This window comes from Vulpes vulpes, chromosome 4 (genome assembly GCF_048418805.1).
Source record: "Vulpes vulpes isolate BD-2025 chromosome 4, VulVul3, whole genome shotgun sequence".
In the NCBI taxonomy this organism is placed as follows: Eukaryota; Metazoa; Chordata; class Mammalia; order Carnivora; family Canidae; genus Vulpes; species Vulpes vulpes.
This window is the reverse complement of record NC_132783.1, coordinates 20,546,839-20,572,314: the sequence shown is the minus strand read 5'-3', so window position 1 is coordinate 20,572,314 and position 25,476 is coordinate 20,546,839. Positions and strand designations below refer to the sequence as shown.

The window sequence follows — 25,476 nt, the reverse complement described above, 5'->3', positions numbered from 1 at the left end:
ACCTGGAATAAATATGAAAGGAGAAAACTGTCCTATAATTAGAACCTAAGTAAATATACAATTAAATATGTATCTTCTATATTGTCCTCTTGGCTTGAAGAAAAGCTAATTCTATAGAAAATACACCTCAAAAGTATTACTTTCACATTCAAACCTATTCAACTCTACCTACTTCATGTGCATCTGACTGAATACATTCTTTGTATGTGACAATATTTACGTATTTAAGTCTAAGAATCACACCTGAAGAACAAATATTGGTAAATAGGAATAAAGATAACTTGAAAACCAACAAATTAACATGTGTATTTGTATTTCTGTTGTAAAAAACAGCCATAATTTTCAATATGACCTCTAATCTTTATTTAAAGTATTGTCATGAATTTCCAGCTATGGTAGACCAAATGTTAAGGACCAAGATTCAGGAGAAAAAAGAAACACAGGAGGGGAGTCTAGCATTTCCCATTGTAGTGTCTCCTGATTCTCTTAAAGGTGATTAGAAGATGAGCAGTGCTTTTGACAGCCTTGGGGCCACAGTAGACAGTGTAAGAATTCAGAATAGTGGCTTATTGGAAGGAAGGAGGGAGTAAGGATTAAGAAAGGATGATGATCTTTCTTTTTTTCTTAGTGGTCATTATACACGTGTTACTTTGCCCTAACTCATCAAGCTGCACATTAGTATTTTGTGCACTTCTCTGTGTGTTGTACTTCAAAGTAGACAGTAAAAACTTACCACGATAAGAAACGTCAACTCATGCTTACACCCTTAAATTCACTCCAGTAAACACATTGAGCATCTTCTCATGCCAGCCATGATGCTGTGTTAGCCTCGCAACTCTAAATAAAAGACAAATACCATATGATTTTATTCATGTGTGGAATTTAAGAAAAAAAGCAAACAACATGGGAGAGGGAGAGGAAAACCAAGAAACAGACTCTTATCCATAGAGAACAAAATGATGGTTACCAGAGGGGAGGTGCCCAGCAGGATGGGTTAAATAGGTGATGGGGATCGAGAAGTGCGCTTGTGATAAGCACTGGGTGTTGTTTGTAACTGTTGAATCACTAAATTCTACACCTGAAACCAGTATTGTACTGTCTGTTAACTAACTGGAATTTAAGGAAAAATTTTGTAAAAAGGCCATACATTTTTTAAAATAAACTTATGTATAGAAACAAGAACAAAAACAAAAAAAGAGAGAGACACACACACATCCCTAATTTCATCAAGCTTACTATTCTAGGAAAAATATGGCATTAAGAAACGCCATACTAGGAAAATTCAAGACTTTAGCACTTACATTGAAAGCCACTGATTTAATAAAGAAATCATATCAGTTCGGAATGGTAAGTTCTACAGCCTAAGTTATAAATTTATAAATTTAATATTTCCTTTTCCATGGTCATATTTTTGCTGTGATTTTTAAAAATATTTTATTTATTTATTTGAGAGAAACAAAGAGCATGAATAGAAGGAGGGGCAGAGAGAGAGAGGTAGAGGGAGATACAGACTCTCCGTTGAGTGGGGAACCTGACGGGAGGCTCAAGCCCAGGTCCCTGAGATCATGATCTCAGCCAAAGTCAGACCCTTAATGAACTGAGTCACCCAGCCCCTTTGCTGTGATTTTTAAACATATTTACTACAAATTCCTTGAGGTAAGAGGCTATGTTTTATTCATCTTTCAATCCACTGTTCATTGCACAAGGTGTAGCTAAGAGACTTAAGTAAATAGATTGGATGAAGAAAAAAAATCAAGATATATAGAACGTCTTCTTTAATGTATCTGGTTGCCTGTGTGATTCTTTCTTTATAAAATAAGCCAATTTAAGGCAAGAGACTTTATTCTTTACATTTTCTTGAAGAAATTAAATGTCATGCATAAATTTAGTGCTTAATAATTCTTTTATGATTATTAAATATCCATTGTTCAACTTTTAATTTTTAATCTTAGACGGGCTCATGGCCATCTATTAACAATTCCTAACCCTTCAGCTCTTCAAGGATTTATAATTTAGTACAAGTTTTTAACTTCATAGATGAGGTAAATTAAGCCCCAAGAACTTGTAAAGTAAGGCATAATACTTAGCTCTCACTTGCAAATTCTCTCTTATACTCAAAGATAAACATATCAGATCACTTTGTACATCTCCAAATGTACTCTACTGGTAATTGTTTAATTCATAAAAGGAAAACATTTCATATTCAGTGTAAGAAAAACAGTGTGATTGCTACAAACAGGAAGCAAAAACAAAATGACATATACATATTTTTTATGTGAAAAAAATCTACAGGTGTGTGTATTTAATACTAACCTATGGTTTTGACAGAGTCAATGGTATTTTCTGGGAATAGGCAATTGGAAGAGTTTTTACAAAAAAAAATTGTCTTAAGAAATTTGGAAAGCAATCTACATTCACAGTTATGTTTTATCTGCAATCAAGGAACTGACAGTCTATGTAACCACAGATTTCCTATTTGTTGTTATTTTAATGATTGCAACACTAGTTTGAAAAGTTCAGCTAGAGAATTCAGTCTCTACCTTGAACTATGTTCTATGAGAACACTATGAGAAGGAAAAGTCAAACTGACCAGCAAATACATTAAATTAGACTCTTGGGATACGTGACCACTTTCTAAAAGAAAAACCACATTACACTCACAAAGCAGAGGAAAGTTTTCACTAAGAAGGCTTTATCCCAAGATAAAGCAGAGAACTGACAGTGAGGACCTCTGGAGACCATCACACTAATTAATCTCTCTGGTATCCAAGGGTTTATTATCTCCACTGAGGCCTATTCATAGGTGGAAAATAATCCTGAAGGTAGATTCATTTCCAAGTTGTTATGCTAAACAATGAAACTAGTCATGATCCAATATATCATTTATCCTTACTAAGGAAATACTTAAGGGATTTGAGATGATGAGTGAATGTTATAGAAAATTTAAAAATTAATGTCATTTAATGAACCATGGGTTTAATTATGAGCATATGAAAGAAACGTATTTGATTATTAAAAGATTATCTAAAATTACAGATTATACAACTTCTTGGGCACTTGATCTTTTTGATCAAATTCAGTTAATAAAAACTGAATAATGAGCCATTTAATAGGAAAATTCTTGCACCAAAGAGATCATCTTCCTAGGTTCAAATGTTTCTTAGGGTTAAAGGCTGATGAACGTTTCATGAAAACAAAATGGATCATACACTCAGAGAAAAATCTTGCTTTGCCAAAGCATTTTATAACCTAATTTTGAAATTAGAATGGAAATTAGCATATGGAATATTTTCATTATCATACAGTTACAACAAAGTTTCTATCTACTCTCTCGTGCACTGTATTAGCTCCTGGGTTTTCTCAACTCACATTATTTCACAATATTCTTCCACACATGACTATTTTTGGTATTTTATACTTCGAAAAATATGTTAGCTTATTATTCAGAGATAACATCCAGAGGGAGTTAAAGCAGCTAAAAACTTCATGATCAAAATCCTTGCCCTCTGACATAACTGAAACAGTATTTCTTTGAGTTATATTCTGACACCAAATAATAATTATGGAGAATAAACAAACGCTAGTAAGAGCCCTGGATGTCATCAGCAACAGAAAGGCTATTTGTAATACTGTCTTAGAACTTTCCTACTTTAAAGATAACTAACAAGCCTACTCAACCTTTTGGGGAAACTCTCAAGAGAGGAGGAGTATTGCATGGAAATAGCAAAAGTGAGCAACAATAATGCTCCCACTCCTGGCCACTATAGCATGTGAGGGGAGACAAACAATGTTCCAGTCAAGGCAAAAATAAAATAAGGAAGCTGAGATAACTTTTTAAAAAGATTTTATTTATTTATTCATGAGACAGACAGAGAGGGAGGCAGAGACACAAGCAGGGGAAGAAGAAGGGTCCATGCAGGGAGCCCAATGTGGGACTCGATCCCGGGACTCCAGGATCAAGCCCTGAGCCAAAGGCTCAGCTTAACCACTGAACCACCCGGATGTCCCCAAGATAACATTTTAAATATGGTTGAGGATATTAGGGGAGTCTTTTTACCTTAGAAAATGAATTCCCTGAGACACAGTGAAGAAATTTTGAAAGGTAAGATGAAGTAGAGGGATAAATAAGAGATAAACAAACATACAGAAAATGAGGGCATCACTGGACGATGCTACCATAGAGGTAAGGAGGGCAGTAATTAAAGTTGGGTTTTGCCTGATGAGAATAACAAGAAGTTTAGTGGAATTATCCTATGAAGGCTCTTTCTTTTTTCTTTTCTTTTGAAGGCTCTTTCTACTCACAATCACTTCCCCTTAATATTTACATCCACTTCAATCCTGATTCTTTTTCCACATTCCACTGAAATTGCTCATGCTAAGTTCACCGTTGACTTTGACATTGCCAAATCAGTGAAATTTTTCTTCCAAATGATCTAACCTTAAGCATATCTGACCACTCTGACTTTTTCCTTGTTTTCCCAGCACCACACACTCATCCATTTATTCTTATTTCACTGACTTATTTTTCTACCTCTTTTTTTTTATTCTCCTCTTACCCTAATATAAATTTTCCTTCTCTTTCTCTATCATCTTCTGAGGTAATACCAGCCAATTTCATGACTTAACACCATTGTTTCATGATGATCTCCAAATTTATATCTAAAGTCTAGACTTTTCCTCTGAGTTTGAGTTACATTTATCCAACAGTTTACTTCACATCTCTACTTGTATGTCCAATAAGCATTTCAAAATTAGTGTGACTGTCAAATTCCCTCCTCTTCTATCCTCCTCTAACATCACAACGCTGTCAGTAAAATAAATAATTGAAGGAAAAACTACTAAGTTTAAATAGTTTAATACTGTGTTTCTTCTTCTACTTTTAAATTCCTATTTCCAGCAGTGCCTTTCCAGTTCCACATGGTCTGCTAACAAAAATGTAACTATTGCTGTTGCTTTATGTCTTTTTAGTCATTATCTTTATCTTTCACTTTCCTGCCTCTGTTTCACAGTAAAGATCTGTGAAATCAGTGACTGTTATTTTTGCCATATGTTGCCATAGGAAAATAAATTATCAATAGGATTTTGCTCCAATTCTTTTATTATTTATCAAAGGTGGGAAGTTTCATTTTTTAATTAATTTACTTTTTATTGGAGTTCAATTTGCCAACATATAGCATAACCTCCAGTGCTCATCCCACCAAGTGCCCCCCTCAGTGCCCATCGCCCAGTCACCCCAACCCTCCGCCCACCTCCTCTTCCACTACCCCTTGTTCATCTCCCAGTGTTAAGTCTCTCTCATGTTTTGTCACTGTCACTGATATTTTCACTCATTTTCTCTCCTTTCCCCTTTATTCCCTTTCATTGTTTTTTATATTTCCCAAATGAAGGAGACCATATAATGTTTGTCCTTTTCCAATTGATTTATTTCACTCAGCATAACACCCTCCAGTTCCATTCACGACGAAGCAAATGGTGGGTATTTGCCGTTTCTAATGGGTGAGTAATATTCCATTGTATACATATACCACAGCTCTTTTATCCATTCATCCTTTGCTGGACACCGAGGCTACTTCCACAGTTTGGCTATTGTGGACATTGCTGCTAGAAACATCGGGGTTCAGGTGTTTCAGCATTTCACTGCATCTGTATCTTTGGGGTAAATCCCCAGCAGTGCAATTCCTGGGTTGTTAGGGCAGATCTATTTTTAACCCTTTGAGGAACCTCCACACAGTTTTCCAGAGTGGCTGCACCAGTTCACATTCCCACCAACAGGGCAAGAGGGTTCCCCTTTCTCCACATCCTCTCCAACATTCATTGTTTCCTGCCTTTTTAATTTTCACCATTCTCACTGGTGTGAGGTGGTATCTCATTGTGGTTTTGTATTTCCCTGATGGCAAGTGATGCAGAGCATTTTCTCATGTGCTTGTTGGCCATATCTATGTCTTCCTCTGTGAGATTCCTGTTCATGTCTTTTGCCCATTTCATGGTTGGATTGTTTCTTTTCTTTTGAGTTTAATAAGTTCTTTATAGATCTTGGATGCTAGCCCTTTATCTGATAAGTCATTTGCAAATATCATCTCCCATTCCGTAGGTTGCCTTTGTTTTGTTGACTGGTTTTTTTGCTGTGTAGAAGCTTCTTGTCTTGATGAAGCCCCAATAATTCATTTTTGCCTTTGTTTCTTTTGCCTTCTTGGATGTATCTTGCAAGAAGTTGCTGTGGCTGAGTTCAAAAAGGGTGTTGCCTGTGTTCTCCTCTAGGATTTTGATGGAACCTTGTCTTGCATTTAGATCTTTCATCCATTTTGAGTTTATCTTTGTGTACGGTGTAAGAGAATGGTCCGGTTTCATTCTTCTGCATGTGGATGTCCAATTTTCCCAGCACCATTTATTGAAGAGACTGTCTTTTTTCCAGTGGATAGTCTTTCCTGCTTTGTCGAATATTAGTTGACCATAAAGTTCAGGGTCCACTTCTGGATTCTCTATTCTGTTCCACTGATCTATGTGTCTGTTTCTGTGCCAGTACCACACTGTCTGGATTACAACAGCTTTGTAGTACAACCTGAAATCTGGCATTGTGATGCCCCCAGATATGGTTTTCTTTTTTAATATTCCCCTGGCTATTTGGGGTCTTTTCTGATTCCACACAAATGTTAAAATAATTTGTTCCAACTCTGTGAAGAAAGTCCATGGTATTTTGATAGGGATTGCATTAAACGTATAAATTGCCCGGGGTAACATTGACATTTTCACAATATTAATTCTTCCAATCCATGCGCATGGTATATTTTTCCATCTCTTTGTGTCTATCTCAATTTGTTTCAAGAAATGTTCTGTAGTTTTTAGGGTATTGATCCTTTACCTCTTTGGTTAGGTTTATTCCTGGGTATTTTATGCTTTTGGGTGCAATTGTAAATGAGATTGACTCCTTAATTTCTCTTTCTTTAGTCTCATTGTATAGAAATGCTTCTGACTTCTGAGCATTCATTTTGTATTCTGCCATACTACCGAATTGCTGTATGAGTTCTAGCAATCCTGGGGTGGAGTCTTTTGGGTTTTCTATGTATGGGAAACTTCATTTTCATGAAGCTATATTAAGTAAGTACTTGCCTAGAATATGGCATTGCTATCATTTGACCTTTATCAGCCTTTCTCCCTATTCTTTTGTTTGAACGAAGGTCCTTTCTTTCGTGGGAAGATAGGAAGGGCCTTTAATATACAGGTGGAGAAATGTGCCACGATTCAGAGGAAGCCTAGAAGAGGAAGTAAATAGTCCTATATAAGTAAGGTCATAGGGTGTCTCTTCCAAAATAGGCAGAAGAGACAAAAAGAAATATTATAGAAACAGCAGCTGCCATGTGAAATGGGACTGAGGGAATACTGTGTTATATGGGGGTAAAGTCTCTTAACTGCTTCTTGAGAATGTCTGTGAAGGGCTGCATCTTTCTTCCAGGCTCTTGGAGTTGAATTTGTAAATATTTTGGATGTGTCACTGTTGGTCCTAAGGTGAAAGCAATGTTATATTTGGTTTATACAATCTTACACGCAAAAATGTATTTAATTAAGCTATATTTAATGAAATACACATTAGTATATGGCCCTGTTCTAGAGACTCATAAAATTAAAAAATTGTTTCAATGATAATACCAAAACATTGAGAACTTGCACACTAAGTACTATGTTTCTTCTTGATTTTAATGTGATAAATTTACATTAATCATCTTTATTTTAGTTCATCTTTATTTTATTCTTTTCTCCATATAAGTAAGATAAAAATCTCACAATAATACTGATAATTTTGTAAAACAGCTACAGTGATTTTAACTCCTTTTCTTTGACTATGTTCTTTTGTTTACCCTTCTTTTTCCTACTTTGGGAAAAATCTCACATGTTTTTCTGGAGAATTTTCTTTTAGTGTCAGTAATTTAGAGTGGTGGTTAAGTTGGGGGACTTCCACTTATTAGCCACATGACTGGCCTCTGTTTTCATCTAAGTTATGGGGATACTAACAATAAGTTTATATACCGGGAGGGAGGGGCAAGATGGCAGAGGAGTAGAGTCCCCAAATCACCTGAGCCCAACAAATTACCTAGATAACCTTCAAATCATCCTGAAAACCTACGAATTCGGCCTGAGATTAAAGAGAGAACAGCTGAAACGCTACAGTGAGAAGAGTTCTCGATTCTCTCAAGATAGGAAGACGGGGAAAAAGAAATAAAGAAACAAAAGGCCTCCAAGGGGGAGGGGCCCGGCGAGGACCTGGGCTGAGGCTGGGGCGAGTGTCCCCAGGACAGGAGAGCCCCGGCCCGGAGAAGCAAGAGCTGCACCAACCTTCCTGGGCAGAAAGGGGCCCGCAGGGAGTTAGAGCAGGACCCAGGAGGGCGGGGATGCCCTCGGGCTCCCTGGGACACTAACAGACACCTGCGCCCCGGGAGAGTGCGCCGAGCTCCCTAAGGGCTGCAGCGCGCACGGCGGGACCTGGAGCACCTCGAAGGGGCTCGGGCGAGGAAGAGTCTCCGTGCAGAGTGGGCTGCACGGCTCCGGGAGCAGGTAGGAGAAGCTCAGGCGGCGGCTCCGCGGAGGGGGCTGTGCGGCCAGGAGCACGAATCCAACAGCGCAGGCCCAGGAGCACTGCGTGTGGGACACAGCCCAGGATCCGGCTTCCCCCCAGGACAGGCAGAGGCCAGGAGGGCACAGGACAGCAAGGACGCTTCTGACCCAAGCTGAGCAGATCACCGGCCCCGCCCCGGGGCATCAGACCCTGCGGACTGAGAGCTCCGTAGTTACTGCGGGAGTTGAATCCAGGGCTCTGGAGCTGGCCGCCACCACCAGGGTTGTTCCTCCAGGGGCCTCACGGGGTAAACAACCCCCACTGAGCCCAGCACCAGGCAGGGGGCAGAGCAGCAAACCCAAGTGCTAACACCTGAAAATCAGCACAACAGGCCCCTCCCCCAGAAGACCAGCTAGACTGACAACTTCCAGGGGAAGTCAAGGGACTTAAAGTATACAGAAAGAGAAGATACTCCCCCGTGTTTTCTGTTTTGTTTTTTTTTTTTTTTTTTTTTTTGCTTTTTAATGTCTGTTTGCTTTCCCCACCCTTTTTTTACTTTCTTTCTTTTTCTCTTTTTCTTTTTTTTCTTCCTTTCTTTTCTTTTTCTCTTTTCTTTCCTTCTTTCTCTCCTCTCTTTTTCTCCCTTTCCCAATACAACTTGTTTTTCGCCACTCTGCACTGAGCAAAATGACTAGAAGGAAAACCTCACCTCAAAAGAAAGAATCAGAAACAGTTCTCTCTCCCACAGAGTTACAAAATCTGGATTACAGCTCAATGTCAGAAAGCCAATTCAGAAGCACCATTATACAGCTACTGGTGGCTCTAGAAAAAAGCATAAAGGACTCAAGAGACTTCATGACTGCAGAATTTAGATCCAATCAGGCAGAAATTAAAAATCAATTCAATGAGATGCAATCCAAACTAGAAGTCCTAAAGAAGAGGGTTATCGAGGTGGAAGAATGAGTGAGTGACATAGAAGACAAGTTGATGGCAAAGAGGGAAACTGAGGAAAAAAGAGACAAACAATTAAAAGACCATGAAGATACATTAAGGGAAATAAACAACAGCCTGAGGAAGAAAAACCTACGTTTAATTGGGGTTCCCGAGGGCGCCGAAAGGGCCAGAGGATCAGAATATGTATTTGAACAAATCCTAGCTGAAAACTTTCCTAATCTGGGAAGGGAAACAGGCATTCAGATCCAGGAAATAGAGAGATTCCCCCCCCCTAAAATCAATAAAAACCGTTCAACACCTCGACATTTAATAGTTAAGCTTGCAAATTCCAAAGATAAAGAGAAGATCCTTAAAGCAGCAAGAGACAAGAAATCCCTGACTTTTATGGGAAGAAGTATTAGGGTAACAGCAGACCTCTCCACAGACACCTGGAAGGCCAGAAAGGGCTGGCAGGATATATTCAGGGTCCTAAATGAGAAGAACATGCAACCAAGAATACTTTATCCAGCAAGGCTCTCATTCAGAATGGAAGGAGACATAAAGAGCTTCCAAGACAGGCAGGAACTGAAAGAATATGTGGCCTCCAAACCAGCTACGAAAGCAATTTTAAGGGGGACTCTTAAAATTCCCCTTTAAGAAGAAGTTAAGTGGAACAATCCACAAAAAACAAGGACTGAATAGATATCATGATGACACTAAACTCATTATCTTTCAATATAACTCTGAACGTGAACGGGCTTAAAGACCCCATCAAAAGGGGCAGGGTGTCAGACTGGATAAAAGAGCAGGACCCATCTATTTGCTGTCTACAGGAGACTCATTTTAGACAGGAGGACACCTACAGCCTGAAAATAAAAGGTTGGAGAACAATTTACCATTCAAATGGTCCTCAAAAGAAAGCAGGGGTACCATCCTTATATCATATAAACTAAAATTTACCCCGTTGACTGTACTGAGAGATGAAGAGGGACACTATATCATACTTAAAGGATCTATCCAACAAGAGGACTAAACAATCCTCAATATATATGCCCCCAATGTGGGAGCTGCCAAATATTTAAATCAATTAATAACCAAAGATAAGACATACTTAGATAATAATACACTTACATTGGTGACTTCAATCTAGCTCTTTCTACCCTCGATAGGTCCTCTAAACACAACATCTCCAAAGAAATGAGAGCTTTAAATGATACACTGGACCAGATGGATTTCACAGATATCTATAAAACTTTACATCCAAACTCAACTGAGTACACATTCTTCTCAAGTGCACATGGAACTTTCTCCAGAATAGACCACATACTGGGACACAAATCGGGTCTGAACCGATACGAAAAGAAAGGGATCGTCCCCTGTATTCTCAGACCCTAATGCCTAGAAATTAGAACTAAATCACAACAAGAAGTTTGGAAGGTCCTCAAACACGTGGAGGTTAAGGACCATCTTGCTAAAAGATGAAAGGGTCAACCAGGAAATTAAGGAAGAGTTAAAAAGATTCATGGAAACTAATGAGAATGAAGATACAACCGTTCAAAATCTTTGGGATACAACAAACACAGTCCTAAGGGGGAAATACATCGCAATACAAGCATCCATTCAAAAACTGGAAAGAACTCAAATACAAAGGCTAACCTTACACATAAAGGAGCTAGAGAAAAAACAGCAAATAGATCCTACACCCAGCAGAGGAAGAGAGTTAATAAAGATTCGAGCAGAACTCAATGAAATCGAGACCAGAAGAACTGTGGAATAGATCAACAAAACCAGGAGTTGGTTCTTTGAAAGAATTAGTAATACAGATAAACCATTAGCCAGCCTTATTAAAAAGAAGAGAGAGAAGACTCAAATTAATAAAATCATGAATGAGAAAGGAGAGATCACTACCAACACCAAGGAAATACAAACGATTTTAAAAACATATTATGAACAGCTATACACCAATAAATTAGGCAATCTGGGAGAAATGGACGCATTCCTCGAAAGCCACAAACTACCAAAACTGGAACAGGAAGAAATTGAAAATCTGAACAGCCAATAACCAGGGAGGAAATTGAAGGAGTCATCAAAAACCTCCCAAGACACAAAAGTTCAGTGACAGATGGCTTCCCAGGGGAATTCTATCAAATGTTTAAAGAAGAAACCATACCTATCCCACTAAAGCTGTTTGGAAAGATAGAAAGAGATGGAGTACTTCCAAATTCGTTCTATGAGGCCAGCATCACCTTAATTCCGAAACCAAACAAAGACCCCACCAAAAAGGAGAATTACAGACCAATATCCCTGATGAACATGGATGCAAAAGTTCTCAACAAGATACTAGGCAATAGGATCCAACAGGACATTAAGAAAATTTTTCACCATGACCAAGTAGGATTTATCCCTGGGACACAAGGGTGGTTCAACACTCGTAAAACAATTAATGTGATTCATCATATCAGCAAGAGAAAAACCAAGAACCATATGATCCTCTCATTAGATGCAGAGAAAGGATTTGACAAAATACAGCATCCATTCCTGATCAAAACTCTTCAGAGTGTAGAGATAGAGGGAACATTCCTCAACATCTTAAAAGCAATCTACGAAAAGCCCACAGCAGATACCATGATACCATTCTCCATGGGGAAGCACTGGGAGCCTTTCCCCTAAGATCAGGAACAAGACAGGGATGTCCACTCTCACCACTGCTATTCAACATAGTACTGGAAGTCCTCGCCTCAGCAATCAGACAACAAAAAGACATTAAAGGCATTCAAATTGTCAAAGAAGAAGTCAAACTCTCCCTCTTCGCCGATGACATGATACTCTACATAGAAAACCCAAAAGCCTCCACCCCAAGATTGCTAGAACTCATACAGAAATTCAGCAGTGTGACAGGAGACAAAATCAATGCCCAGAAGTCAGTGGCATTTCTATACACTAACAATGAGACTGAAGAAAGAGAATTTAAGGAGTCCATCCCATTTACAATTTGCACCCCAAAGCATAAGATACCTAGGAATAAACCTAACCAAAGAGGTAAAGAATCTATACCCTAAAAAGTATAGAACATTTCTGAAAGCAATTGAGGAAGACACAAAGAGATGGAAAAATATTCCATGCTCATGGATTGGCAGAATTAATATTGTGAAAATGTCAATGTTACCAAGGGCAATTTACACGTTTAATGCAATCCCTATCAAAATACCATGGACTTTCTTCAGAGTTAGAACAAATTATTTTAAGATTTGTGTGGAATCAGAAAAGACCCCGAATAGCCAGGGGAATTTTAAAAAAGAAAACCATAGCTGGGGGCAGCACAATGCCAGATTTCAGGTGTACTCTAAAGCTGTGGTCATCAAGACAGTGTGGTACTGGCACAAAAACAGACACATAGATCAATGGAACAGAATAGACAATCCAGAAGTAGACCCTGAACTTTATGGTCATCTAATATTCGATAAAGGAGGAAAGACTATCCATTGGAAGAAAGACAGTCTCTTCAATGAATGGTGTTGGGAAAATTGGACATCCACATGCAGAAGAATGAAAATAGACCACTCTCTTTCACCATACACAAAGGTTAACTAAAAATGGATGAGAGATCTAAATGTGAGACAAGATTCCATCAAAATCCTAGAGGGGAACACAGGTAACACCCTTTTTGAACTTGACCACAGTAACTTCTTGCAAGATACATCCATGAAGGCAAAAGAAACAAAAGCATAAATGAACTATTGGGACTTCATCAAGATAAGAAGCTTTTGCACAGCAAAGGATACAGTCAACAAAACTCAAAGACAACCTACAGAATGGGAGAAAATATTTGCAAATGACATATCAGATAAAGGGCTAGTTTCCAAAATCTATAAAGAATTTATTAAACTCAACACCAAAGAAACAATCCAATCATGAAATGGGCAAAAGACATGAACAGACATCTCACAGAGGAAGATATGGACATGGCCAACACGCACATGAGAAAATGCTCTGCATCACTTGCCATCAGGGAAATACAAATCAAAACCACAATGAGATCCCACCTCACACCAGTGAGAATGGGGAAAATTAACAAGGCAGGAAACCACAAATGTTGGAGAGGATGAGGAGAAAAGGGAACCCTCTTACACTGCTGGTGGCAACGTGAACTGGTGCAGCCACTCTGGAAAACTCTGTGGAGGTTCCTGAAAGAGTTAAAAATAGACCTGCCCTACGACCCCGCAATTGCACTGCTGGGGATTTACCCCAAATATGCAGATGCATTGAAACGCCAGGACCCTGGCACCCCGATGTTTCTAGCAGCAATGTCCACAATAGCCAATCTGGAAAGGAGCCTCGGTGTCCATCGAAAGATGAATGGATACAGAAGATATGGTTTATTTATACAATGGAATTTACTCAGCCATTAGAAATGACAAATACCCACCATATGCTTTGACGTGGATGGAACTCGAGGGTATTATGCTGAGTGAAGTAAGTCAATCGGAGAAAGACAAACATTATATCTTCTCTTTCATTTGGGGAATATAAATAATAGTGAAAGGGAATATAAGGCAAGGGAGAAGAAATGTGTGGGAAATATCAGAAAGGGAGACAGAACATAAAGACTCCTAACTGTGCGAAATGAACTAGGGATAGTGGAAAGGGAGGAGGGCGGGGGGTGGGGGTGAATGTTTGACGGGCACTGAGGGGGGCACTTGAAGGGATGAGCACTGGGTGTTATTCTGTATGTTGGCAAATTGAACACAAATAAAAAATAAATTTAATAAAATAAATAATCTATCTCAATATGTGTCATAAATTTGAAACTGCAAAAATAGTGACTTAAGAATATGAGACTTAAACTCTTTGAGAATGATGTAATCAATTTGGATTCAGCTATTAATGTTATCCCAGATGGTACTGCCTTTGCTGTCATTTCTATGAGAAAACAGAAATGATTTTTCCATTTGGAAAATTTTACAGATTTTTAGCATAAAATAACATATGTATTTTGTTAAAAATAATAAATGGTTATCTTACTGACATGGAATAACAGATGTGATTCCTTATATGCTTAATTTATGGTGAAAATTGCTTAGGCTTAATAGAAGGTTGCACAGAAATTCATAGTACACAGTAAGGTGTTATTAAAATATATAATATCGGGATCCCTGGGTGGCGCAGCGGTTTAGCGCCTGTCTTTGGCCCAGGGCGCGATCCTGGAGACCCGGGATCGAATCCCACATCGGGCTCCCGGTGCATGGAGCCTGCTTCCTCCTCTGCCTGTGTCTCTGCCTCTCTCTCTCTGTGACTATCATAAATTTAAAAAAAAAAATAAAATAAAATATATAATATCATTTCTAATAGAATTATTAATATCCCAAGAGAAATTGTCTAGCTATGGTTTCAGTTAAGCCAGCTCAACAAATGCTGCCACTCTGTTATATGCTGAACATTCTAACAGGAGATAAAAAGATAATAAAAGCAGAATTACTACCTTTAAGAAACTTTCAATCTGACAGAGCCACAGAATTTAAACAGATATAACTAGGGAGCTTTATGTATACTGAAGTAAAGGCAAATTACAAAAGTAGTACAAAGAAGGCAATAATGAATTCAGTTTGGAGAAACTAGAAGGAATAATATGGAAACTGGCCTTCGTAGGATAAGTAGCAGTTCAATGGGTGGTGAAAGTGTTTCAAATGGCCCAGACCTATAAAACAACCTTGTCATCTTCAGAGAACTACAAACAATTTAATGCTAAAAGGAAGAAAAGGAGGGTATGGAGAGAAAAAGAAGAAAAAGAAGGGGAGGGGAAGATGATCAAAAAAGGAAAAAGAGAAAGAGAAGGAAGAAGGCAAGAAGTAAAAAGTAGGGGATCCCTGGGTGGCTCAGCGGTTTAGCGCCCGCCTTCAGCCCAGGGCTTGATCCTGGAGTCCTGGGATCGAGTCCCACATAAGGCTCCCTGCACGGAGCCTGCTTCTCCCTCTGCCTGTGTCTCTGCCTCTCTCTCTGTGTCTCTCATGAATAAATAAATAAAATCTTTAAAAAAATAAAAAAAGAAGTAGAAGGAAAGGAGGCTGGAGAAGTAGGCTGGGAACAGATTAGAAAGGATTTTGTTGAGCTGGAACCTCCTCTTTTAGGCATCAGGAAGTCACTGAAGGAATTCATCTGGAGAACAATATAGTCAGATTTGAAATTTGGAAAGGTCACTCCAGTAACAACATACAAAAAGAAAAAACTGCATGGGCAAGAAGGAAACCAGGAAGACCAAAAAGCAGCCTATTATTATAATTCAGGCTGGAGGTGACGTGCTTGAACTAACACAAGGCTACTGGTGATGCTGCAGAGAAGACAGGCCTGACAGATCACTTGAGTGAGCACATGGGTATTGAAGGTGAGAGAAGAAAGGAAGCACTGGATAGCTTAGAATGTTATGGACTTCAGATAGCAGTGGTGCCATATCACTAATGCAGACAGTGACAAGAAAAGTGGAATCGTTTCAGAGTAAAGAAAGAGGAACCACATTACTAAACTCTGGGGATGTTGACTAAGGGACTTATAAGACCTCCAGCTGAAGGTACATATTTAGGGTTATCCGTTTTTAAATTATACCCAGAGACAAATGATGTTATCCAGGGAGAGAATATAATGAGAAGAGGAATAATAACCCTGGAGAAAAACAAAGTTAATCATACATTCAAGTAAGGGGTGCTCTAAAGAAGAGGTCACAGAAATACAAAGAAATCCAGACTATGTTGTCATGGAACTCAAGTGAGAAAATAGTTGAAAGAAATAATCAACACTGTTAAGTACCACAGAAAACCCAAGTGAAATAGTGACTGAAAAATGTTCATTGGATTTGGCAATTGAGGTAAAAATAACACAGTGGTAATTTCAGTGGAATTGGGAAGTTAGAATTCAGATTTCAAATGGAGGGCAATAAAACAAAGGTATTTTCTTTTATTTTGTGATGTATTTATTATTTTATTTATTTTATTCAATTTTTTATGTTTTATTTTATAAAGCTATTATTCCAGAAAGATGGTGGAGAAGACAAACATAAAAAAAGGCATTAGCCAGGGGAAAAAAAGTTTCAAAGAGTATGTTAGACTTCTTTTTTTTTTAAGATTTATTTATTTATTCATGAGAGACACCGTGGGCGGGGGTCAGAGACATAGGCAGCGGGATAAACAGGCTCCATGCAGGAAGCCCAATGTGGGGACTCAATCCTGGACTCCCAGGATCACACCCTGAGCCAAAGGCAAATGCTCAGCCTCTGAGCCACCCAGGCGTCCCTGTTAGACTTCTTTTTAATGTCAGTTCATTGTCTTCCTTTTAAGAAAATAGGATCACTAGCAGTTTGGCCTCTAAAATTTTCCTGGTAGCCAGAAAATTCACTACTAAAAATTTTGAAGTCATTTGAAACAACAGAAATTTTAACATTTTGGAAATCCTTGGCAACAGAGAAACAACCTTCTAAAAGCAGGGCACCATAATGTCAGATACTGGCATAAAGAGCAAAGGAATGTCTTTCAGAGATCCTACACATCAAAAAGCTATTGGCACTGTAGAGGCGGTAATGCATGGTGGTTAAGAATGGTTCTGCGGTCTACGGCCATACCACCCTGAACACGCCCGATCTCGTCTGATCTCGGAAGAATGGTTCTGCGGGTGCCTTGGTGGCTCAGTCAGTTAAACATCCAGCTCATGGTTTCAGTTCAAGTCATGATCTCATGGATCGTGAGATGTAGCCCCAAGCTGGGCTCTGTGTTTAGCAGGAAGTCTGCTTAAGATTCTCTTTCTCTTTCTCTCTCTCTCTCTCTCCCTGCCCCCAATCACATCCTCTTGCCCTCTGTTCCTCTCTCTCTAAAATAAAGAAATAAATCTTTAAAAAAAGTTCTGGAATCACCTATCCATATTCAAGGCCTGGCTCTATACCACTTTGTGACTGTGCCAGAGTGAGGTGGTCTTCAGTCTCGGTTTTCTCACCTGTGAAATGGAGATAATAACTCATCTACATCATGAAGTTCTGTCAGGAGTAAATGAGATAACATTTCTCTGACACTTAGTGATAAGAATGATAATGCTAATTTGGTATATTTTGCTAATGAAGATGAGGATATTGATTATACACAGTTGTATAGCTCATATGAAGAACTATGGAACTGGATGAGACCATGAAAGCAGGGAGTAGAGACAGAAAAGAGAAGAGGTCTAAAGAGTCTTCTGGCATATAAGATATTAGGATTTTGAGAAAGAACCAACAGAGGAGACTAAATTGGAGCAGTGAGGTAGGAGCAAAAGTAGGAGAACAAAGTCATGGGAGCAATGGAAAGTGTTTCAGGAATGATCGATTGAGTCAAATGATACTAATAAGTCAAGTAAAATGAGACTGAGTATTGATCACTGGATTTAGCAGGAAAAAAAAAAACAGAAATCTTTGGTGACCTTGACAGGAGAAGGCTGGTGGACACTGTTTGTGTCTCTATGTTAGCACATGTATGTAACTTTGATGATTTATGTCCAAGCCACTGAGGCAGATTTTTGTCCATTACTGCATATGATCCAAATAAGGAACGTGATATTTTCTGGGGGCTTCTCAGATAGCTAATGGAAAGACATACGTTCTGCCACTGGATGTGACCAAGATCGCTATCCCTGGGAATTGTTAGCAGACATCTTCAGTCTTGAAAAAGAACAGTTTTGGCACAGAAGGAATAGAAGCTAAGCAGAAACCAGTTGATGATGACAGAAGTAATTATCCAGCTACCCAAAGTTCAATATATCTCTATTTAATTTCCTCAAAGTCTGTTTATCTCAAGATAGTTATACTAGCAAAAAAATACCATTTTTACATAAGCCTTATTATATTTTTCTGTTATTTGCAAAACAAATATCCTTAACTAATAGTTCAATTTACCAAGGCTGAAACTGCATGAACTGGCTGAGGGAAAGGGTAGTGGTTCCTGGAGGAATTTTGCACAGTCAATAAAAACTCCTATCACAATCTATACATGACCAAATCCTGATCATTTTCATTTCTACGTCCCCATTCTGAAGGCATTCTAATGATGTATAAAATAATTAATTGTTAAAAGCTAGAATCTGTTTTAAGAGAATTCTGGGACAACAGTGATCAAATTTGAATGTCTTATTTCCTATCCATTTCTGGCTTAAATATATTTGTCTACCTTGAGCCAAGCAGCAGTTGGTGGTGGTGAGCCACTGAGTATAAGTAAGATGTTGAGTTATGAAAAGATCTTGGCAGAGGAGAAAATGTGGGGCCTTTTCCAACATGGGTGAGGCATGAGTTTGAAAGCCAAATTCAGAGACTCAAGATTAAGTTTGCATTTGATGAATACTAGGGATAGCTTCAAAGTTCTGTATACTCCAAGCATCTAAGGATGACTTGGTCTCTTGTGAAGGGCTCTTAGTCTGACCCCTACAAAGCTGAAAAAGCATATCTAGAAGGCTAAACATCCCTTTTTCTGAGGGCAGGAAGGTATGAGTAGGAAAAGGGACAGGAAGACTCTCTGCTGTCTAGATAGTCTAACTGTCTACCTTCTATGCAATTCCCCAGGGAGTTAGGCAGGTGATGCTTTGCTTCCCATCACTTAGGGAACCTTCAATATTTGTACCCAGGTCTACATCAAAAAAATAACAACCTTTTAGAATAAGAATCTGAAAGAGAAAGAGCAAGATCAAAGGATATAGGTATCCAGTGAAATAGTGCTGCTGGACAGATTTATGACAAGTTGTACAAAAAACTTGAAGAGCATTTTAGTAGAGTACACACACACACTATCTAAATATATATTTAAGTCTAAGTAGATATTGGTAGACTGTCTGGGAATGTGTTTTTAAAAGTACTAAATAAGAATTCTTGAAATGAAAGTGGAATTGGTTTAGAATAAAAGTATTTAATTATCTCAGCAAAACCCAGAAGTTGAAGATGGTGGCAGGGTTGGATTAGAGTGGAGTGATTAGGTGATAAAAACATTCCTTGGGGCACCTGGGTGGCTCAGTGGTTGAGGATCTGCCTTTGGCTCAGGACATGATCCTAGAGTTCTGGGATTCAGTCCCATATGGGGCTCCCCACAGGTAACCTACTTCTCGCTTCTCCCCCGCCTGAGTCTCTGCCTCTCTCTCTGTGTCTCTCATGAATGAATGAATGAATGAATGAATGAATGAATGAATGAATATATAAAAAAATGATTTTTAAAACCCCACATTCCAAACCTCTCATCTGATGGGATGAAACACAGAAAAGCAGCAAGTGAAAGTTTGCTAAAGGACTCATCTTATTGGTTTGAGTGTTATGATAATTAGGAGGGAAGCCTCCAGGGTGTTGGGGGGGTGGTGGGGAGGCAACTGTTCTCTCTTTTCACAATGAGTATGTACATCAAATCATCACATTGTGCATTTTAAATATATCACAATTTTATTGTCAGTTATACCTCAATAAAACTGAAAAAATGGAAGAGAGCAGGAACAAGATAGAGAAAATAAGTCTAGTGAAGTTTTGAATTTCTTCATCCTGCTATACCTCTTGGACTTCATCTTCTGTGAATCAGTATAGTTCCTTTAAGTATGGGTTTAAAAATATATATATCTTGCTTTTAAACAGTAGGAGAGAAATGTGTGTCTGACTTAGAGCAGAAGAGGGGTACATAAAGGTAAAGGGGAATAGAATGAATAGTAACTTGAATAAACCAGAGAAATAAGAATAAATTGCAAACAATAATGTAAAATAAGAAAAAAATTAAGGAAAGCAGATCAGTCAATATGCTCAGTGTTAATGGACTATATGCTTCCATTAAGTCAGTCATATTGGATTAATAAAAGAAGAAATTAGAGAATATTATTAAATATAAAGTAATTTGAAAACTGAAAATAAAGAAATAGGAAAAAAATACCAGGTAAATCCAAGCAAAGTAAAAAAGACAAATAGCAAGGTTAATAGCAGACAATATATAACTTAAGTATTATATTAAATTCAATAGACAGGGAAAAGCACTAAACTAGATAAAAAGGGAAGTCATATCCTCATAAAAGGCACAAAAGAATGCACTGTATGAATGTACCAGTCAACACAGGTGCTAACCATATAAAGCAAAAACTATTATAATAGAAGGGGAATCTGACTAAAAATGTATTTACAGCTTGAAATTGAAATACATCTCTTTTCAAATCAGAGCCCTAGTCAGAAAAAAAAAACAGAGAATTTGAAAAGTATAACCCACAATTATAAATACATAGCTTATATATCTTAAATAGAGAATCTAGTATATCTCCACACTCTAACTCAGCATAGTCTTATTAGAGGAGAAATGAGTGTGCAGAAATGGCCTACTGCCTCTCTCTGGCAGCCTAAGGGAGAAGGAGAAAGGGAACAGAAAAAGAAAGAGACAGGAGGGGGAAAAGAAGGACTAGGAGATAAGGAAGAGGGAGGGAGGAAAAAAAAGAGAGAAGAGGGTAAAGAACAAGAAGGAGACAGAGAGAGAGGATCAGGGGAAAGGGAGGGGGAGACCATGAGTTGAAATTCTGTCCCTGCCTCTCTATGGCTTCTGTGTAATGAACAGCGTGACACATTGAAATGAATGAATGTGTTTTTAGAGGTTTAGAAGGTAATAGTATTTAGCATCGAGACAAACTTTTCTGCCTATTTATCACATGAAAAGCAAAGAACACCCTGAAGTGATATACATAATGATGCTTAATTTAGATTTTTTGGTTCTGCACAGTCCTTAAATTCTTTTCCTGGAAAAGCTATTATTAACTGTGCTAATTGTAGTTCAGTGCAACAGCTCTCAATGCTTGTCATGTTTAGAGGGTGCTTTTCAGTAAGCTTCTGAAAGCCCTAATTAATGGAAAAGACCAGACTCTCACTGCTTCTTCTATACATGCTTAAAGTACCAAAGATGCTTGATGAAACTACATTACCAAATGATCAAAATGGACTTTTCCCAATGAAATAAATGTAGTTAACACGACCATAAATCTCAGTAACACAATACATGGACTATAATATTTATTATTTCTAAGAATATTGTTAAATGCTTTCATCAGAGTATCTAAATTTCATTTTGTTCTCTCATCAAAAAGAAATAAATAATATTATACTACATTCCATTATATCTAGTCATTTAACTTTTCAGAAATTCTATTATCAGAAAGGGAGACAGAACATAAAGACTCCTAACGCTGGGAAACAAACTACGGGTGGTGGAAGGGGAGAAGGGCGGGGGGTGGGGGTGAATGGGTGACGGGGACTGAGGGGGGCACTTGACGGGATGAGCACAGGGTGTTATTCTGTATGTTGGCAAATTGAACACCAATAAAAAATGAATTTATTATTGAAAAAAGAAATTCTATTATAAAATTTTTCAAATATTTATAAGTTGAAAGAATTTCACAGTGAAACTGTGAAGACCTACATACTCACCCTTTAGAATCTTTTTTTTTTTAGATTTTATTTATTTATTCATGAGAGACACAGAGAGACAGAGGCAGGGACATAGGCAGAGGGAAAAGAAGGCTCCAGGCAGAGAGCCCAATGTGGGACTCGATCCTGGCACTCGAGGATCATGCCCTGGCCCGAAGGAAGGCACCAAACCACTGAGCCACCCAGGCATCCCTCACCCCTTAGATTCTAACATTAATATCTCACTATCTTGTTTCATTCTATATCTATCCAACTCTCCATCCATTAATACATCTTGGTCTTTCTTTTTTTTTAAGATTTTATTTATTTAGTCATGACAGACGCACAGAGAGAGAGAGAGAGAGAGAGAGAGAGAGGCAGAGACACAGGCAGAGGGAGAAGCAGGCCCCATGCAGGGAGCTTGATGTGGGACTCGATCCTGGGACTCCAGGATCACACCCTGGGCTGAAGGCAGGCGCTAAACCACTGAGCCACCCAGGGATCCCCTATCTTGGTCTTTCTTTATGAACTTCAAAGTAAATGGAAACACCAATCTCCTTTTTCTTAAGTACTACAGCAAACACTAGTGATGTAGCTTTTGACACAGACAAGATACATTTATCTCCACTACAATAAGCAGGAAGATGCAAGGCACATATACTAGTATAGGAACTAGGACCCTGAATATATGACTTCCTACTCATGTCTAGAAAATAAGGCAATAGCTAAGTAACATCTTGAGGTTCTGTGGGAAAATGAAAGCTACAGAGATTATTATTGATAATAATAAGTAATAAGTTCATTTTTCCTTAAGATTTCTTCATCTAAAACTATCAGAGACTCCTATAAACAAGCCAAACCTCTGATTTGTCACTGAGGAAAAATAATGTTTAAGAATTTTGCTACTCGGGATCCCTGGGTGGTGCAGCAGTTTAGCGCCTGCCTTTGGCCCAGGGCGCGATCCTGGAGAACCGGGATCGAATCCCATGTCAGGCTCCCGGTGCATGGAGCCTGCTTCTCCCTCTGCCTATGTCTCTGCCTCTCTCTCTCTCTCTCTCTCTCTCTCTCATAAATAAATAAAAATAAAAAAAAAGAATTTTGTTACTCAAGCAATAGAGAAGATTATAAAGAAGAAACAAAAAGCACATGAAACCTATAAGTGTTAATATTTTGGTGACTATCCTTGTCCAAATATCTCCATTTATTCATTCATTCAGCAAATAATTTTTGAGTGCCTACTGTGTGCCATGGGACACAAAGCTTATGTCCTCAAGATGTTTATATTCTAGTCATATGTCAGGTGGTAATATGCTCTAAAGAAAAGTAAAGAAGGGTATTAGTGCCAGAGATGTTATTTTGGGTAGGGTTGTCAGGAAAATCCTTTTTAAAGAAGTGACATTTAAGCAGAAGTATGGAGGAGAGGGCAGGAAGATGGAGATGGCAAAGGGGATTGCAAAAGTACTAAATTTGTAAGGTGACATGGCATTCAGCACATCCGAGGAATAGTGAAGACAAGTGTAGCTGGAGTGTCCTGAGGGAAGGGAGAGAATGACCTGAGGTTAGAGAAGCTACAGGGGCCACATTCTACTCTGAGTGAGATGGAAAGTACTATCATGTACTACCATGGACTATCATGTACTCAGAGAGTACTATCATGACAGTACTCATCAGAGAAGGATCTGATTTAGCTTTTCAAATAATCACTCTGGCTGTGTGCAGAGTGCTGCAAGAAGGCAAGCATGGAAGAGGGAAATGAGAAAGAAGATTCTAAAGGGAATCCGGGTGAAGAGCTGATGTTTGGACTTGGGTGGGAGCAGTGGAAGTAGTATATACACAGACCTATACATAGACATATACTTCAATAATTTTACATGAATGGGACTAGGTATATGCTGAATGTGTTCTTTAAACTTTTCTTGTGTACTCATTTTTTCTTTTATTTTCCCATTCCCTAGTCCTCCATCCCACACTCCACACTCCTCCTTTCCAGTAACCAATGTAAGAAGCCAGCCATTTATGCAACCTTTCACATTTCTCTCCATTTCAGAAATCATCCATGGAGGACTGTTGTTTAATGTCTTGCTTTATAAAAACTGAACTATATTATCTTACTTTGCTGCATGAATTGCTAATACATTTGCATACTTTTCTATTTGGTTAGTTGTCTTTTTCTTATTTGGTAGGCACATTATAAGTATTGACTCTTTTTTGTGTTTTGTTTTCTTTTATCATATGAATTCCCTAACCCTGACCTCCAAGCTCCTATGTGATCACCTCCTCCCTAGAATGACCTAGAACCCTAGATGGTAGAGGCTTCCTGGGTCTACTGATCTCTGGTTAGTCTCACGGTCCCTCCTTTGTCTTCTCAGCATTCCCATCACTGAGTAAACGAATTCCCTGCTTTAAATTTCCTATATTTTCTTGGTTCAGCCCTGATAACTCTCCTATAGTATTTATCCTTGTGCCTCAATCAGAGGAAAAGCTAAAATATTTTTTTAAGCAATGATTATCATGGACAGCCTCCCACACGTCAGCAAATTAGTGGGAACTGTTCATTCTTACTTATTCAACACCCCATGCAACATAATCAACCAAACAGTGTTGACTGAGTATCACTTAATCACCACCTCCAAAAATACAGTGTCAAGTTTCCCCATCACCACAATGCTGGTACCATCCTCTCAGGGGACAAAAGGCAGACCACCCCAGGATGGATAGCTACTTTGAGTTAAAAAGTAATCAAAACTTAGAAGATTCAGGAAAAGTTCATCTCCCCCACAACTGACTAAAAATAGTTTAGATAGACACCTGCTCCAGGAAGAGAGCTATCATCAGAGCTAACTATAGTACACTACAAACTAGATACGGTAGAGAGGAAAGAACATAGCAGGGCCTGTTTGATCAAAGTCCTTTCTCTCCCATTGTTTCTGAGTGGTAAACAACATTTTACCAAACATTAATTCTTTTATGTCTTCCTGACAATTGCATTCCTTACCTTTGAAGTACCAGATCCCTATCTCTTTTTTATTAGTTCAGAATGACATATATATACCTCCCTTGGTTTGACTATCTTTGGTGTATTTCTGAGTGTGTGGATTCTCCATATGTAGGAAATTAAATTTTGTTTTCTTCTATTAATCTGTCTCACGTCAATTTGATTTTAGCCCACCTAGAATGACCTACTAGGGAACAGAAAATTCTTGCTCCCTAACACCTCATTAATAGATTCTGTAGTTTCCAGATTTAGTTCAAAATTTCTCTGTCCTTCATTCAATTCAGAAACAATTCAATTCAGAAACATTTTTTCACCTAGGACTCTACTGAATGTATTGATTATAAGATTTTTTTCTCTTTTGGCCTCCATGCTTTCTACCACCCAAACACAACTGTCAACATTTATTAAGTGACTGAGCAAGTATTTATTGAGAGTCCAATATCTGCCAAGCACTATGCAAAGCACAAGCCAGGTCCACCAAGAGATAATCCTTCTAGGATCTCAGCAATTTGGCAATTATAATGCAATGTGATAAAGGATATTTTGAGATGACTGATGTCTCAGTCATAAAGCAAAAATGGCAGAATGTTG

The 25,476-nt window shown here is 38.4% G+C and overlaps 1 long non-coding RNA gene across 1 annotated transcript in view; it reads right to left on the bottom strand.

The window, feature by feature from the left end:
• Positions 1-25,476, bottom strand: part of LOC140598433 (uncharacterized) — an 89,494-nt gene that overhangs the window by 41,612 nt on the left and 22,406 nt on the right. Inside the window, exon 3 of the long non-coding RNA XR_012000864.1 lies at positions 734-837. This is a non-coding gene — a long non-coding RNA (uncharacterized lncRNA). The remainder of the gene's footprint in view (positions 1-733; positions 838-25,476) is intronic.